Source organism: Nannobrachium achirus, assembly GCF_963921795.1.
Source record: "Nannobrachium achirus genome assembly, chromosome: 23".
Lineage (NCBI taxonomy): Eukaryota > Metazoa > Chordata > Actinopteri > Myctophiformes > Myctophidae > Nannobrachium > Nannobrachium achirus.
Genome location: NC_137830.1, coordinates 30,675,939 through 30,695,427, shown reverse-complemented (window position 1 = coordinate 30,695,427; position 19,489 = coordinate 30,675,939). Strand labels below are relative to the sequence as shown.

The following is a 19,489-nucleotide window of genomic DNA, read 5'->3' as shown; positions in this document are numbered from 1 at the left end:
AGACACAGACCACAACTGCACAGTTGTCCTGCTTGACCTCCTGGGTAATCTATGACATGTGGTGTCTACAATACATGCAGGACATTGTGAAGTCCAAAAGCCAGGGCAAAGAATATTGGGCAACTTTCAACGTGCAGCAGGCCAACCGAGGGGTGTGTGTGTGTGTGTGTGTGTGTGTGTGTGTGTGTGTGTGTGTGTGTGTGTGTGTGTGTGTGTGTGTGTGTGTGTGTGTGTGTGCGCGTGCGTGTGTGTGTGTGTGTGATGAGGTGTCTAACTTGGAAGGGAGGTACGATTTGTCCACAGAGAAATCAGCCATGCGCCGCACATTAATCACGAATGTGGTGCACTGAACACCTCGGCAATCCTTTGTTAATTTAAGTCTGAAATGAGTACAGTACATACAAATGGAACATTCAGGTACAACCATACTCTGTAGAGTTGAGGGCTCTAAAGTTTCTCTGTACACATTATAGATTATCATTATCATTATAATGTCTCTTTTTTTGTTGAGAACTACTGATTTAGAAGGCATTTGTAAAATCGGCCTCAGGTCTTAATGGGTTAGCTCATTTTGTAAGGGACCCCCTGGAACCCACCCAAGGACCCCTGGGGGGGTGCCCACGGAACCCACTTTTGAGAACCACCCCTGTCTGTACGAGTCTCTCTTCCCCTTCAACCCTCTCTCTCTCGTCCCAGCGGTCCCACGAGCTCCGCTCTTCAGGCAGGTTGGATGAGCGAGCTGCTTATAAAGTAAAATACATTCTAGCTTCCTCCAGGTCTATAAAGACAGAGAAAATACAGCTTAGCGCCGGGGTGCCATGGAATTACGTCCACTTGCATAATTCAGAAATGCATAGAGTGGGGCGGGCTGCTTTTGGGGGCGCAGGAATGGGATTCATTGATTGATTGAAGACTTTATTAGAAGTTTGCATAGGAAAAGGTACAGTTTCATGACGGTACAGTTCACTGGTACAAGGTCTACTAAAAGGAGATCCATGAAAAGACTAAGCTTATTTCCACAGGAAACCATTTAAGTATCTCATATAACATTGAATGACAGACGAATAGAACACAGTACTATGCAGTAGATATGTAAAGAAAAGAAAAATGAGAGAACAAAAAAAAAGAGTCTAAACAGTAAGTAAGTAAGTATATACAAAGAAGGGGCAGGGGAGGGTAGGGTTGGGCTAGGTTAGTTTTTTTACCAGTTGCGAACGGCTGCTGCCTGTAAGTGGTTTTTCAGGGCAATTTTAAAGGATGCTAGTGATCCACACTCCTTTATGGCCTTCGGTAAGGCTTTCCACATTTTGGTGGTATAGCAGAAAAAAGAGTTTGACCCTTTGTTGGTTTTGACTCTGGGTTGAAAGTGATCTGTGGCGCTGCCTCTGGTGTTGTAATTATGGACATCCTTAATGTTTATAAAGTATTTTGACAGGTACTTGGGTATCATAGTGGTGTAGTGTATCTTGTACACCAGGCCTATTGCAAGTTGCTGTACTCTGTCAGAGATCTACTCTGAGCCACCCCACTCTTAACTGGTGAGTAGCGGTCAGGTGAGTCTGATAGGGAAGGTTAATTAGTTTATTTTGGGCTGTTTGGAGTTTAGTTTTCAGGGCTTGTGGGCTTCAAAGGCCACAAGTCTGAAAAGTAATCTGTACAACCGTCTCGTACACAGTGCGGTCCGTGACGGATCCTCAAGCCATTCCCCCACTTCCGTAAAAAAGGTTGATAACACAGATGACAGAGGATTATCTGAAGCTGCCACGATAACTAGACGACTATGGGAAAGGCTTAAGAAGTGACTTCCTAAACCCTTTCAGATGCGTGTTTTGCAGAAGGATTTTTACGCAAGCCACCATAGTAGATAGCAGCTTCTTCCTTTAGACACAGGGGTCCTTTTTTACTTTCAAGGACCCCCAGTTTGATATGCCTTAGGTCATGGACCCCCATTTGATACAATGTTTTGTCTTTGGGACCCTTAATTTAACTCAAGAGTGTAAAAACAGACTTGTACACTCTCCTAGTTAAAAAGCTAAAAGGGTCCATTTGGTTCCTAACTATAAATCATTTAGCTGGGGACACCCCAGGACCATCTCAAAGACCCCCAAGGGTCCTGGGACCAGGGGTCTCCATGTGATTCTTTTATTTTATTTTATTATTTTTTTCAAAGAAAGAAAAGAAAAAAGGCCATTGCTCCATCACAAGTTAACAAACTATAAAATACTATGAAAATGGTCAAACATTGGCCAAATTATAATATAAGAAAGAGTCAAAGATAATGAAATTAGCCGATCTACAAGCTCACAACACCTCAGGCGAGGCATTGTGAGCTGCTACTTTCACAATGTTTATCTGTGGAAGCGAGTCAAACAAAATGGAATGCCTCAACTCCTATTCCAAGTGCTTATTAGGAATCCCACATGCTTATTTCCCCAGTTCAAATAGGATTATTTTGGGGGGGTCACGGCCTGAAAAGGTTGAGGAGAACCACTGCTCTACAGGGTATTAACTATAATAAGAATTCCCAATAAATCACTACTGGACACCTACGTACAGTAGCTCACAAACAGTGGGCTTATGTGGTTTCTCATCAGATAAAATAGTACCACAAATCCCCCCACCACAATAACCATAAGCCATGCTGGGTCTGTCAAAATAAACTTGCGGTATCTCACAACTTTCAAACCCACAAACTACAATAGTGCACCGCTCGACTTGCTGAATCAAATGCACTGCAAAACTGCTGAACACAGCTTCACTACACACAATGCGGTTTCCTTATACCAAAAAACTAAGTCTCCCCCCCCCCCCCCCCCCCCCCCGCTTGTTGTTTCAATAGGAGTGCTCCCAGCGAAGCCACTACTACCACGCCAACGCATCCATTATTCACGTAGGACGTAGGGCATTCACGAATAGTGATTTTTAGTATTCCAATTATTCTACCTCAAAGTAATGCTCACAACGCCTCGCGTTTTGCGAGGCGTTGTGAGCATGTAGATCTGCTATTTTCACAATATTTATCTGCGGAACCGAGTCACATTAAATGTAATACCTACAATTCCAAGTGCTGGTCAGGGTGGGGGTCCCCAGTTCAAATATGTTTATTTTAGGGGTCACAGCCTAAAAAGGTTTGAGAAGCCCTGGTATAGAGCATTAACAAATTCATCCACCAGGGGCATTGACAACTCATTCTTATGACTTCCTATCTAGCCAAGTTTTATAAACTATATATTTTTTTAAAGAGAAAACAATAAAACAAATATGAATATGAATATTCGACTTCGGTGAACAACGTCGAATAGTGACTTTGATATTCGAATATTCGAATAGTTGGTGAATGCCCTAGTAGGACGGCGGCCATCCCGTCGGTTTCAGCCTATATGCGGGTTTAGAATCGGCCATCAGCATTCAACAGGATGTGCGGGGGTCTGGGGGGGGGGGGGGGGGGGGGGGGGTTGATAAGTCCCACGTCTCGGGTTGAGTGGTATTGATTAGCACTGCCAAATGACTGCCTGCGGTTGTTCTTCAAGGCAAATGCAACGGAGAGGGTCAGAATAGGAAATAGCCTGCCTCGCTAAGCAGCAATGGGCTAAGTCCATTGGCTAAATTGAGTGAAACGCATTAGGGATGTTCAGGCTGATAGGAGCCGCAATTCATTCACCATGGCTACTATAAACCCCCTCACCAACACACACACACACACACACACACACACACACACACACACACACACACACACACACACACACACACACACACACACACACACACACACACACACACACACACACACACACACACACACACACACACACACACACACACACACACACACACACACACACACACACACACACACACCTTTCCTCCTCCTTCTACCGTGTCCCCGGTGACTTTAATTACATAGAAATCCAATAGAGTGATCTAGTGCGTAGCGCGGCTCTGTTGGTTTGGTCGGGAGGCGGAGAGCTGTGCCATCTCATTGTTCAATTAACCCTTGGGCTACAGTGCGTCTCGTTTGATTGAACAACTCTCTCAGGGATATGACGGGCAGCAGGGCACCGTGAAACGAGGAATTATAGATAGCGGTTCTTTGACTTTACCTCTCTCCCCCGTACATCAAACATACAGTAGGGCGGACGAATCAGTGTGCTGTGTGCAGTATGTGACTGGGCGCAGGTAGAAGTGCTCGCAATGCCATGGGACATCCAGACTGGACAGTCATAACGGCATAGCAGTGGGAACCTAGATCAGGGGTTTTCAAAGTGGGTGGCGGGGCACCCTGGGGTGCCGCGACGGCAGTCCAGGGGTGCCCCTTGACACTTGAAAATCAAACCCAAGTTTGAAGTGAGCGGTGGTGTGTGTGTGTGTGTGTGTGTGTGTGTGTGCGTGTGCGTGTGCGTGTGTGCGTGTGCGTGTGTGTGTGTGTGTGTGTGTGTGTGTGCGTGCCACCACTGCTATTGCAGTTGATGCTCAGGGCAGGCTAGACTCAACAGCACCTCTCTGGTCACCCAGGGGTACTGAGGCTACACCAGAGGCTACATACAGACACACATACATACATACATACATACATACACGGATACACACACGGCCACGCTATGGAGACGCTCAAAAAATATTTAGTATCATTTATTTACACGTTATTTTCAGTCAGTTCTAACCAAAATGGCTATTATCTCAACGTTTCCCTCGCAACATAATCACTAAAATATCGTCACTGTCAGGCAGAAACCTCTGTCGCCCAAAACTAGTGAAAACAGCAGATCTACAAGCACACAACGCCTCGCATCGCAAGTACATTTTATAGATGATAAATACAAAACGAACAGTTTTGGACATACAAGGTTTCCACCCGACAACGACGATATGCTATAAATTTAAGGTGCTGGGAGTGAAAATTATAATGTAGGGGTGCCTCTGATTAAAAAAATATTAACTCATTGCATGCCAGGCCCGATAGTCCCGAGATTATTTCAATGTCTTTCCCTGCCAGGCCCGATAGTCCCGAGAATTTCCCGTTTTTGAAAAACCCCAAATCATGTTTAACCCCCATAGCAACCCCATCTTTCAAACATGGCAGCCATCTTTGTTTACATTTTAGGAAAACATAATGGCTGCTATCTCATGAATGCCTGAACGGATTTCCATTCGGATTTTTTTGTTTGAAAGCTGTGAGCAATGTGGACACACGTGGTGCATTATCTAGGCATGGGTGTGCATGATCCGTGCACTATGAATTACATGGAAGTCTATGGAGACAGGGGCATATGAGAGTACGAAGGTATTGTTAAATGGCAGGGAATGTGTTTAATGGGGTGCCCTAAGACAAAAAGGTTTGGGAACCCCTGACCTAGATAGCCAATCTACTCACTATGTATAGACACGTTGTGAGCTTAAAGGTGATCACTTTTCCTATTTTAAAAACTTTTTGTTGGGGTCCCAAGCACTTTCTATCCTCACAAAGTCCCAATTCTGACCATTGTGTCTTTCTCTGTTTTTGGGAAGGCTGAGGTTAAAAGCATCCCACGGGTTCTCAAAACAGGCAGTTTAGATTTGCCGTTTTTGAAGATTTTTTTTATTTTTATTTTATTTTTTATTTTTTTTGGGGGGGGGGGCTCAGTTCAGGCCAAAGGTGGTACTGCAGCTGAAAATGCTCTGAGAGCCATTCAAAAATGAGAGAGGCTCTCTATTCAGGAGTGGTAATTTAGCCTCAAACCTTTTGAAAAACGTTTTTGGGACATAAACAATATGACATAAATACTTTTTAAATGCATGGTGTATCACCTTTAAAGGACAACTCCGCCCTAAATCACTTCTAGGCTAATTTTCCTACTTATATTGATCCAAAAAGACTGTCCATGGGGTCTATTAGGCAGAAATGCCCCTGTTGTCCAGTTTCCCCAGGAGAACCCAGTAGCTCTCATCGCATAGAGTGGAGCCTATAAGCCTATCGCTTTTACACTATTTGTTGTGGTCAAAAGTGTTTTTAAATAAATTAAAAAAGTAATCACAATGGGTTTATAGGAACGGAGTGTGTCTGATAAAATATCTGGGTAGACGATAAAATGACTCAAATTATTTTGGAAAGTGAAATATCCCTTTATAGATCTTGATGAAGATGTTGCCATTTTTGGAAATAAATTGGAGAATTTGTAGACTGTAGGCATGATGACATGCCCAAAATAGCGACAACAGGTTGAAAGTCGTTATCACTGTGCCAGGCTTTGGGGGTGTAACCTTAATCCGGAGGCGTGAGGCCCATTCATTACAGCCCCAAAAGAGCGAGCCGAAGGTGTCTCTTTTCCTCCTCTAAAACCTTTTGAACCCTCATTTGCGCTGTCGGCAGCGGAAATGAGACGATGGATCTTGTGGGGCACAGGCTTAATTAAAATATCTGGTACATTTCCCCCACTTGGCATTAATCTCACCGTAGGGGGTAGGGAGAAGGCACGGGGCTAGTTAATGCACACTTTGACCTCCACAAAGGTGTCCACACTGTCTCTCCTACTGGTTGAACACAGGGGACACTAAGGGACAAGTTTGCGGCAGAAGAGCGCGTGTACACTTTGTGCGTGCGTGCATGTTGTACGTACCAACAGGCAAAGGACAAATCAAACTGAAGCAAAACAAAAGGTGTGGTACTTAACAAGGGTGTGGTACAGTAGGTAATAAGGAGGCAGGGGAAACAAAACACAATGCAAGGCCAAAACAATGGCCACCAAAAGGGTACCACAAACACAAATCATGACACAAACAATGTCTATAAAACAATCAGGTGTATTCAGGAAAATGTTAGTCAATTGAATTGATCTGACAGAGAGCTAATTTAACTGAGAGAGGCACAGAGCGCTGAACATGCAGTGCCAATCACCAGGCTTTTCGTGACAACACAGGCTGCCACGCAGGATTTTCTGCAGTAGGGGCTCTCTGCTGCTGCTATACCATATTTACATTGGCATTGTCTGATTTTTCAAGAAATTGAGATAAAAAAAGAGCCTGTGTTGCAATGGATCCATTATTATTTAGACAAAGCTCTTTTTGGGAGGCCATTCTGGGTGAACTTTTTTTATATACTGTATATTTCTGCAAAATGCTGTATGGCATATGAGGCTATTAGTATAACAATAGTTATTTGCACAACACTGTCATACGATTAAATGTGAAATAGGGCATTAATTTGGGAATAAACAAAAAAGGTGAAACAAGGTTTATGCCCGACGGCAACAAAATGATCTATTCATGATAAGATCAATTTTAAGCAGCAGAAAGACTTACTGAGAGACAGAGAGGCAGAGAGAGAGAGAAGAGAGAGAGAGAGAGAGAGAGAGAGAGAGAGAGAGAGAGAGAGAGAGAGAGAGAGAGAGAGAGAGAGAGAGAGAGACACACAGACAGAGACAGGGAGAAAGAGACAGAAAGACAGGGAAAGAGATGTCTGTTTAGGGGACATTCTGGCTAAATTGCAGATGTTTCATTGCAGGGTTATCGCTCGTTTTCCGGAGAACATATTTGTCTCTCCAGGGTGTGTGTTATGTCATACATTATGAATGAGACAGTCAGGCCCTGGCTGTTCTGCAATAAATTAAAGCGAAAGCCATGACATGGTGAATTTTACTCACTCGTATTTGTTGCAATGCGGGGTAAAAAATAAATAAATAAAAAAGTTTCTCTAACTGTCACTAAAACAGCAGAACCCCAAAACACAACATTTGACAATGTGTCGGAAAAAAAACTCAACTAATTGGAATTCACCACCATAATATTTATGGGTGATTATGTCAATATTCAGACATGTTCAAATATCGTAGGCTATACAAATAGTAACTCATACTCTATTTAAATCCCTTGAGTCCCGAGTGTGTGCATGTACAGTATGTGTGAGCACTGAGCAAGTGTCAGAGGGTTCTTGTGTATGAGCGTGCATGTGTGTGTGTGTGTGTGTGCCAGTCAGTTCAGTGAGTGTGCCTTTCTGTCTCTTTGCACATGGATTAAAGCGAAACATTTAGTAAGTCTTGTGAAACAGCGTGGAAGCAGCCCCCTTCACACTAGCACAGTGTTTGGTAAACAAGTAAAAGATGTAAAATAATTAGAATGTTTTGGCAGCCATACAGACAGCCAGTTGAAGAAATTGCAGATTGAGGCATTGACTTTTGCATTCATGAAATAGCCGAGATCATTAGGGTTTTCTGGAGTATGTATTCTATCACTAGTTTGACCAGATTCAGATTCAGATTACTTTATTAACCATTGTGTAATACACATAGGAATTTGCTTTGGCATACTACATTTTTGCATTCAAATCAGAACGCAACACGTAGTCACCACAGCAGCCATGGGCGGCGCTATCTTGGACCACTTCAAATACTCTTTCATCTTAAAATAACTAATACTGCATATTTCTAAATAGTAGCCCCTAAGTTTAATTTGTAAAATTGATTTGAAGCTCCGGCATTTAAAAAAAAAAATGGGTGACTACTTGCAATACTTATTTGCATCTATTTGATTGGGAGTCGATGCGCAAAACGGTGTCAGACCCCCGGCGGGTATTATGTGCCCGGCTGCTATTTGCGCTTGGGCTACAATTTGGAAATATATGGTAACCAAAAATAGGCTATGCACAAGCTTAGCAAATGCCGTACAGCATGCACACACGTCGTGTAAGATCTGTGCACGATCGTGCACGATGGACACGCACGCGCACACGTTAAAAAGACCAAAACTGTTGCAATACATGTTTACTGGTGGCAGTAAATGAGTTAAATATATAGTGTTAAATAGTGCATTATAGTTAGTATAAAATGGTATAACTGTATAACTATACTGTATAAAATTAATGAATGGGGGGGGGGATGATGAAATATGGAGATACAAGGTTTCTGGCCGACAATGACGATACTCTATCCATGTTTGTCCTATACTTGTGGAGACACTAAATAGATCCACTGGAACACAGGTTTGTATTTCTGCTCTGTTCTGTTTTGGACAATAAGGTTTCCACCCAACTGAGACGAAATTGACCTCACTCAGTCACTGCGTACAACGTAAGCCCTGAACCCTAAAAACAACCCATATCTTTCTATATAGTTTATTTTTTATATATAATCATAGAACACACACACACACACACACACACACAGAGACTCAAAACTCCACAGGCCTGGCTATTATCAGGAGTTCTGTCAATACAAATGTGAAGTGGATCCAGTGTTAAGAGGTAGCTCACATATAAATTGAAGATTGTAGATAAGGCATAACACCATAGGCCAACATTTTATTGGGTCAGCAGCACCTGTAAACATTTTGTAAACTTGAGGAGAAACATTAAGTTCTAAAGTTTTGCTCAGACCAAACGCAGACATAATGTTCATGTCAGTGGAGAGGAGGAATTAGAGCCCGACCGTCTTTAGGGTATAGAATATAAGTACTGATGTAGTTAAAAAATAAATAAAAAATCATTCATGACTTTTCCTACAGCCGTATATTTCAATAACGATGTGCGGTTGTCACAAAATCCCAAGTCACACCTGGTCTCACAGCAAACATTGTTGCTTTTAGCTCGAAACCCAAAAAGTGAAATTCGATGTCTCCCCGCCCCCGGGACCCGAACTTGTGAAAAGAGCCAATCTACAAGCTCAACATGTGCCTCAACATGTTGAATCTAGAAGCTCAACATGTGCGCACCTTGTGAGCTTTAAGATTTTCCTAATTTATGAAATTATTATTATTAGATAGATTATTTTGTTTTTGTTTTGGGGGGATTTTTTAAAATATTTGATAGTAGGAAACGAAGGGAAAAAGGGACATTAACTAGCAAACCCATGAAAATGGGTCCTGGCCCACTGTTTGCGAAACAGTGATCTAGATTATTACAGCACGGCAACTAAATACGGTCAGTAAAAGTGGGCCGCGTTCCACAACCCGTTGGACACAAGTCACATTGGGCTTCCCCTGCACTAAAACATAATCACCACTGTTGTAAAGTAAGAGATTCCCCAGCAAAACCCAGGCCAATTACGGTCCAACTTGAGCAGTCAAAGGTATATTGTCGCTGTGTATGAAAGCCCAGCATGCCGGCCGAACAGCCCCGCAAAACGCCACCCGCTCCACTGGACTGACACCTTTATCATGGGGTGCGTTGAAAAGTTAAAGCCTCGTTCTATTAAACCTTGAGTGCTGAGCGAGCGTTGTGGACGCCGTAACTCATCTAAAGGACAAAGCCACGGCGCCATGAAGCAGACGGCTCATAAACTAATGGCAGTCTTGTAAAAAGATACTGTACCCCCCCCCCCCCCTCCCCCCTTTATATTATACCTGTTCAGAGCGTCTGATGGATAGACCCAGATGGCTTGGTGAGGACACCAAGCTTAGGTGTGTGTGTGTGTGTGTGTGTGTGTGTGTGTGTGTGTGTGTGTGTGTGTGTGTGTGTGTGTGTGTGTGTGTGTGTGTGTGTGTGTGTGTGTGTGTGTGTGAGAGAGCTTGAACAAAATGACTTTCTCGTGATAGATCTGTCAGTGGTTCTCAACCTTTTCAGACCGTGACCCCCAAAATAATCATATTTCAACTGGGGACCCCCCACTCTGCACAAGCACTTGCAATTGTTGTAGTTGGCATTACATTTAGTTTGACTCGATCTATTCCATTGTAAAAATAGCAGATCTAGCATGTAGATCTGCTATTTTCACAATTTCTGCCTAATATTTGACAATGTTACCAATGTTTGACCAGCGGTACTAAAAAGGTCTTAGGTCCTTAAATTGTCACTTTAGAAATGTGCAAATACCCTGTGGGTCTATACACGTATACTGTATGTTGGTCTTTAGTGAGCAAACAATGTTAACATTTAGCTAAACATCTGGGGACCCCTCAAAATAATTTGGGGACCCCTCTGGGGGTCCCGACCCACAGGTTGAGAACCATTGTATTAGGCAACGCTATAAATTCCAACAAGCTCCAGCTGACAGTTTCTCAAAGACAACTTTACTGAAGCACAAACTTTTATATATTAGCTCGGTTGCTGTGTGTGGCGGACGGTGCAGGCAAATGTTTGGCAACAGTAAGCCTTTCAGAGCTTAGGGTTTCAGAGCCTGATCCAACTCATGGTTGCTTTGGGATCATCATAATTACGAGTACAGAGCCTGGCCGATGACCGATGTTTGGGTCCAACTCCAATACCAATGCCAATTTTGCAGACTCTGAGAAGTGAGAACACTGATTAGTAATGGTTTTGACCGATAATTTGGTAAAAAGTGCAAAATTATCTAATAATTTGTTCAAAAGTGCAAAATGATTTTACAATGATGTTGTTCTTCAGCGAGCATGTATGGCATTGGGAATATTGATTTCAACATTTGTTCTTCCTGCTACCTAATTTCAAATTAACATTTCTGGCTGAAACCATTGGCCTGCATGGTGTAATAGGGAACGGATCCTTTTTTTTTTTTTCTTCTTTTCTTATAATAAAATATATTTAACTTCAGAAGAAAATTGCTTACAAGGCAGTGTAATTCAATTCTTGACATCACCCCGTTGTCACCCTGGCCCCCTGGTTGGGAATCACAGCTGTAGTGGACTCGTGGGATCACGCACACACCAAGCACAGACAGACCGCGAGCGGGAGACACAGTTTGATGTCACTGCACCAGACAGTGTTAAGCATTATTATTGGTACTTCATCATGCTGTGAAGAACACTAAGTAACCTTGTTCCATGCAATAATGCAATTTCCGCCGCTGCTATGACAAACAATGGCATTTATTCTGTCACTCTATAGCTGTTATTACATCAAACAGTGCCGCAATCATCAGGACGGCATCTTTAACCCATTTAGGCCTGACCTAAGATTTCTGAAAAAAATTCAAATATTATTCAAAAATTACAAAAACAAATATGTTGCTACATACTGTACTACACTAAAATGTGTTCCCAGCCTGTGGTACTAGTACAGCAGGTGGTACTTGAGCCCCCCTCTGGTGGTAAATATTGATATTATACTACAGGTAGTTCTTCTTACAAAGCAATTTGTTGAAATAGGCTCTTCAGCCGTGCTGAAATGAGCATGAGAGCACACCTAGTTGTTAATAGAAGATTTGAGAGCGGATTAATCACGATCGAAATATCACCAGCTGTGCAGCGGATTAGACGGACTGATGGAGTCTCGGCAGCAGCCGCATCTGTGCAGACCTTAATTTAATGGAAAATAGACTTGTGTATCCCAAAAGAGAATTTTCAATGGTCAAACTTTACACAACGCAATACAAGTTTGACTCATCAATATACACATTGTGTTTTGGTGGTCTGTGCCGTGTATCCACTCTCCAAAATAGAACCGAGCTCTGATTAGTTGATAGGGTAAACCAGTAATCGGGAGATAAGCGACCATCAGGTTGCAGAATGATTTTAGGTCCAAAAATGTGTTCAAAGAAATCGGCTTGATGGTGGCGCTATATGGGACAGATCCATGTTGAAGACATGAGTGTAGACATACCGTGTCCGATTTGCGTGATTTTAGGGCAGAAATTGTAGGAGCTGTGTCCGTAAATGTGTTTTGCAAGAACCGGCCTCATGGTGGCGCTAGAAGAGGGGCATGTGAGAAAAGAGGAGATCCAATTTGATGAGATGTGTGTAGACATCTCTTTGTCTGTGGCAGAGCAGCACGGTGAGCAGGCGATTTGGGGGCGTCATTTGGTAGTTTTTTAGCTTTTTGGCGGGGGTCCCTGGAGCTGCGGGGGTCCCTGGAAGGGTGGAGGTTGTGGATTGGCAGACAAGGATTGTGTGTGGAAAATTTCACATGGATAGGGGCAACGATGTCATTTCGTAGTTTTTTAGCTTTTTGGCGGGGGTCCCTGGAAGGGTGGAGGTTGTGGATTGGCAGACAAGGATTGTGTGTGGAAAATTTCACATGGATAGGGGCAACGATGGCGGAGATATGAGTAGGGCAAAAGTGTGACGTGACGTAAAATGACGTGACAGACAGACTGATGGTCGCAATAATCCATAGTTGTAGCCCTACCTGAAGTACCCATCTTTACCTCTAGGTTGTGATGTTAGACTGGTTTGTCCTGAGGAAAGGACATAGCAGCACACACACACACAGTAGCATACACGCATGCATGCATGCATGCACATGATCATTTCCTAACATGATTACAGTCCAGCCAGTAGAAAGCACCATTCCCACCGAGCACGATAACTATAAAGATAACTATAACTTTGTCGTTCACCCTTGTATTTCTTTTTTATATAGTCGGTGTGAACACTGCCATCCACTTGTCTTAGAACTATTTTTAAAACTACTGTATACATATATACAGTAGTTATAGTTAGACTGCTATACATAAAATACGTTTTCCTAAACCTACAAAGCCCTGTGTTTGACTTTGTCGTACGATGGTGTCACGCGGAAAACACAGCAGATCTACAAACTCGCAACAAGCACCTCGCGCAGTTAGGGGGGGGGGGGAGTCAGGGAGATTTGGGTGTGGAGGTCAGTTACTGTATCTTTCTTTATCTCTTGAACTTATTATTTTTGTCTCCGCCAGGCCGAAGGAGTGGCCGAGAATCTGTTTTGCCCCCTGTCTGTCTTTCTGTCCGTCCGTCCGCTGGCGCACAAGTACCTGACCAGGTGGACACCTGTGCTCCGACGAGCACTTTTTCTAGTTTCTGTTTTGTTTTTACATTTCTTAAACTTTTTTCAAAAGTAAAAAAAAAATTAATGACCCATTGTTTGGGAATCACTGCTCAAAATAACCACCCTGGCCACAATATGACTTCCGGTTGGTCCTCGCCGAAGTGGCGGAAGTGCTGCGTTTAACGGAAGTTACGTCATGTTCAATTCCACTGGGGAGACAGCGTTTTTTTCTTTCGGTGCCTTTTATAGATTACGTGTTTGTTATTCGTTTGCTGTGCCTGCGAGCACAACCGGAGAGGAGAAAAAGCGAGAGGGAGAACAGAAAAATGTTGCTGCGGGGAATAGATTTTCAGGAACCGTGCTGTCTGTGATTGGTCGAAAAAACTTCCGGGGAAGCTCACTTCCGGGGAAGCTCACACGGCGGAAGTTGAACGGTCTCTGCCTGATATTGTCACCAGGCTTTTCTCTTCGCAGATGAGTAAGCCTGGCTACGCGAGGCTACAAAATAACAGCTTTTACTCAGCAGTGTTACGTGTCGTTTCCTTTGCTCTGGTTCAGTGTGGTTACTCCTCTCCTCCATAACAGACACGCTGTGTCAACTACGGTGAGCCTTTCACTCACCGTAACATTACCTCATTTGTCAGAGATACCATACACCTACTGTATCCAGACAGACTAATGCCGCATTTCGCGCTTCTCGCTTCTCTTTAAGTTTCCATGCCTGTGAAATTTCCATCTCGCATATGGTGTCTTCAAATGTAAGCATTAGGGGTGAGTTAAATTGAATTACACGGCCACTCACACTTTTGTGGGCAGCCATTACATTTAGCAAATGCTGATGGTAAGCCCGTCATATGTCGGCAAGCCGTGTAACAGGATTGTCATGGTGCTGCAGCATGGAAAGTGCAGTCGGCAGTATAAAAGGGGCCTTTATTAATCCAGATTCCAGAGGGGGAAATACGGTTTCAGCTGCACCCAGCGGATGGCTGCTAAGATGGTGACGATGGTCAGGGGGAAGGGAGCCATTAGAGGGGTTAAGTGTCTTACTGTGGGCCACTTTGACATTTATACTTAAGTATATACTTATATTTTTACAATGCAGTGTGTTATTGTTGACTATGGATTGGATTTTGTCTTACACTTCGGTGTGCCTTGGCTTGGACACAAAAAGGTTTAGCTGAAATGGTTAGCTGGTGAGCCTCGCCCTCCTGAGGCCGTCCTGTGAACTGTGAAGGGTCACTGTTTTTCCCCACTCTGCATTTTGGTTTCTTTTTGCCCAGATAAACTCCGGCGCTTGGTGGCCGACTTTCCATGTTCATGGTTCCTTAAGCAGCGAGGTCAGCCCGCGGTTCAGCCCGCGGTGGCAATTTAGCGGCGCTGATTGGTCCGCTGCCTTATAATCTCTTGGGAGTTTACAGCAGCTGACCAATATAATATATTCCCCTGACCCATGGACACATGGGTATGTCATAAATACGTTATCTACCATATGTACTGTACACATGAGAGAGACAGAGAGACCTAACACAGCACAGCAGCACCACCAACAGAGGGTACAGTGATATAGCCAGGGAGCATAAGAAACAGTGTGCATGCCTGCTTGTGGGTACAGTATGTGTGCACGAATTTGTGAGTGTGTGCGTGCGTGCGGTGAGTGAGTGAGATGTAGAGATGAGAGGCTAGATAGATTGCCAGGGAAAGAGAAGAGGGCGAAGGAGCATTGCCATAGCAACAGCCTCTCTGTCGCCACTCGGCTGTAATTGCCTGATGTCAGATGCCAGCTCTTACGACTAGAAAAGTGACAAACTAAAAAGTATGCAAGAGCTGGCCTTGTGGCCTCGAGGAACACACACACGCAAACACAAGAAACATATCACACAGAGTAGGCACATTTAATTAACCACAGGTGAAAGGAAGCTGTAAAATGGGATAGAAGGTGTGTTGGTGGAGGCTGCACTTTCAGGTGTCCAGATGATAACAAAACGTGGTTTGAGCAGCATTCTCTCTACTGATTTTACGCTCAATAATCTCTCTGGCGCACGTGCACACACACCCACAAAACACATCCTGTCATGCACCCAAACGCTCTCATATACTCCCTCACAAATACCGTACACACACAAACATTCACATGCAAAGCCATACTCCCAACAACTCACACATACACACACAAGATGAGACCCCCAGTTGCAGTAGAAGATGGCACGGATTCACAGAGAGAAAGAAAATAAACCGACTGAACTTTAGACCTCACAAGTTTTAACTCCAAAACGAAGAAACTTGTAATTAATATGGTTCTCTGGAGTGGATGCTTTAGTAGTAGTGTGGATTTATCACAACTGGTCTAGTTTGCGATGCAATAAATGCAACTGCCGTCCCCTGCTGTGCCTGTACAGTAGGAGACAGGACAATGTGGACAGGTTCACACAGTGGGAGGGCTCACCTCAGGACCTCCAGACTAATTAGATGTCTCACTCACACACACAGGTCAATAACTTCTGCCAGACCTTACATGCTAAACAGACTGCTAACAGCATCTTACACGAGGCTAAAAGGGTACGGTTAGGAGAGGGCGGGGAGGGAGAGAGATAGAGGGGGAGAGAAAGGGGTTGGGGGGGTCCTAAGGAGAGAACATAAGAGGTTTTCCTTCTCATCTAGTTAAAGGGGACATCCAAACTAAAACGTATCTCCCGATATGCTAGAATCTCGCCTGAGCTCTCTGGAAAGTAAACACAGCCCGTTTTCTCATCCGGGTTAATATGTGGTGGACTAAAAACACTTTGGGTCGTTTCAGGGAACTATAATGAGACGATTCATGAAGAAAAAACTAAGTTTGGAACGGCCAGAATAAGCGCAAAAGCACAAAACTATAGACAGACACTGACTTGGTCTCTTATGTCCCTCATCGCGTGAACCTAAGGCTGTCACGATTATGACGTTTTAAATTACTGTTAACTCAGTTAGCGCCGGGCGACTTTACGAGCGACTAGTTCACTATGGCGTTTGGTGCCGAGCGACTCGGAGCGACTTTTATATAAAAGCATTGTTTAAGCTTTTAATATGTGTTTATAGACGGAGCGAAATGGTTAGCTTACCTCAGCTAATGTCCACACGTAAACCGTGAAAAAAAAGGATACGATTATGACGTCACCTTTAAACCAGGGCTTCCTGTTGACAACAGGCCTCTGCTAGCGTTAGCCTCAATGCAACCATCCGACCCTCACGTAGCTTCACTAGGTCGGATTTTGATTCTGAAACTTTCTGTGTGGCATCTATATACGTCCCGATGCCCATACCAATGGTGGTTTGAGACGATCAAGCACGAATTGAACAGTATTGAGCTGAAATGGTGACCGGCGGCCCGTCCATGTTAAGTCAATGAGGACCAAGTCAGCGTCTCATCCTGTTATGTGGATTTAAACAGGCTTAACATGGGACCATGTCAGTGTATGGTGTATGGTGGTCTCTAGTGGTCATCTGGTGGTATGGTATGCTGAACGTGCATTCGTTAAGGTGGTCTGGTTAAGGTGGTCTGGGGGGATACAAAATAGCTATTTCCTGGCGTTATAAGCGCACATTCATATTCATATTTTGGAAATCTGGCCCTGTATGGGTTAATTGTGTATTAACAATTTCATTGTATTTTTTTTTTGTATTTGAAAACACTGAAACGTGAATATAAATGATATTTCTATTTGGTTTGTAGGCTTTGAAGTTGCACAGGGCAGATATAACAAATATACAAAAAAGTATTTAATAACAAGAACAAAAAAAAACATTAATAGCGGAAATAGCTTATCTACAAGCCCACAACGTTTCGCATCGCAACGTGTTGTGAGCATGCCTGACAGGCCTACAGGAACCCTAGCATTGTCATCATAATAGCTGAACATTATGCCAAAATAGCCAAGCTGGAAGCTCACAGCTTGCAGATCGGCTATTTTTGTCAAAGAGAGGGGTGTAAGAAGGAAAAAAGTAGGGGGGAAAGTATATGCGCCTGGGGATTTAGTTCAATTAAAGCATTTGCGTTTGCATATGAACTCATACTTGGAAAGTCGTCTTGGCAGAGATGATGCACATACAGTATGCATATATACATACACCTTAACTCATTCGTAGTTTACGGCCGTTGTTTTCAAAGCCCGTTAATTTCTCTATGTCTTTCACTGCCGGCTTCTCCAAGTCCTACCTGTTAACGTGGGCGCTCGTCCAGTTCCCATCGTGCGTGATCGGACACTGCTCGTGTGTTCGCGTATTCCATCAGCTTCTCAAATCCGTTGAAACTTTTTCAATTGATCAATAACTTCTCCATCTGTAAGCCGCGGAGCTCAGACAGTAAGCTGGGCCAAAATAGAGGACGGACTTCCGGTTCAGGGACTCCAATGTTAAATTTGTCCGCTCAATAATGTGTCCGTGTAGAAACCGATCACGGAGCATTAGTTCCGGCCTATTTTAGTTGCGCTTCGATAAAAAAATGATTTTTAATTAATTTTTATTACATTTACGGGTTCTACGGGCATGGCAGAGAAGGGGTACAAAGGGGTATTTTGATGGCAGAGTTTGTGTTAACCTTAACCTTTTTTTTTTTTTTTTTTTTTTTTTTAAAGACGTCCAGAAGACGTCTGGCAGGGAAGGCCATAGTTAAAAAGACGTTTTTATTATAGAAAACGTCTTTTTTGGCAGGGTATGAGTTAAGTGTGTGATGCTGCATTGCCGTACTTCTGCTTTGCAATCATACGCCCTGGCGTGATATTCAAACCTTTTGTTTACAAACATTCTAATTGGTTCAATATTGTACAGCAGCTCAACTGTTGCACTTGTTCCAAAGTGCTTTCCACTCTTGTCGTGTACAGTATTGTGTCTAGGCCAACAGAAGGGCCTTTTAAAAAGACACTTGTCAGAGAGTGCCCTCGTTCGCCGAGCCAAGCAAATCCAGTCGAGACAGTCTCTCTACTGCTGCCAAAATTGTCCCACAAATTCACAATCAGCTGCATCTTTGACGGAAGTGAAATGCTGTTAGGAAGGACAGTTCTGGCTTAGTGTGTGCCCCACTGTACTCTAACCATCTTTTTTTTTTTTTTTACATCCAGATCTCTCTACACTGATAATTGCCAAACAGAAACAAGTTTGTTGTTTAAAGTATTATTACACTGGGCACAGAACAAAATAATATCCTGGTTCTACTCATTGAGGGATCATTTGTGAACTACTTAAATAACCACTTCACCGACTTTCATCTTCATATAGTCCATGGGCCATACAAGATGTGGGTATCCGAAAGGTTACCATGCATTTTTGAAAAGCTCTATACAGTATCTGTAGATTATATTTTGGTATAATAACACTTTCTGAGACACAGCTAAATTGGTGTTATCAGCCGCTAGAGTTGGTGTCCCATTAACTTTACAATACAGGAGGAAAAAAAAGCAAAACATTAATCTGCTTTAAGTAGCATAATGAGGGGTCAGACTAGGGGGTTTTCATGATTCTGAATCTATTGCAAGTATTTGTTTTGCACGAAAAACATTCCTTGGGCTAAAACGGACCCCACAAAACTGTGAAAAGTGATGACTCATCACTTTTCATCACTAAACCATAGTCTTGTGGGGCTGTTTTTAGCCCAAGGAATATTTTTCGTGCAAAACGGATGCATGCAAGATGTAGGCCAGAAGTAGGCCACACCAGATGTCGGAGCTTAGCTAGTAACATCTATAATGACAAAAATGCTTTCCTGGATTGAAATATATAACAACATATATTTCCAGGTCTGACTGAGTCGACAGTGGGAGCAACATTTTGACCAAGGTTCAAACTCTATGGAAGGATTTTGCCTAGTGTCTAGGGCTGCACGATTTTGGGAAA

At 43.3% G+C, this 19,489-nt stretch overlaps 1 protein-coding gene across 2 annotated transcripts in view; it reads right to left on the bottom strand.

Moving 5' to 3' along the window:
- tbc1d22a (TBC1 domain family, member 22a) overlaps positions 1 to 19,489 on the bottom strand; it is a 175,038-nt gene that overhangs the window by 139,103 nt on the left and 16,446 nt on the right. The window lies entirely within an intron of this gene.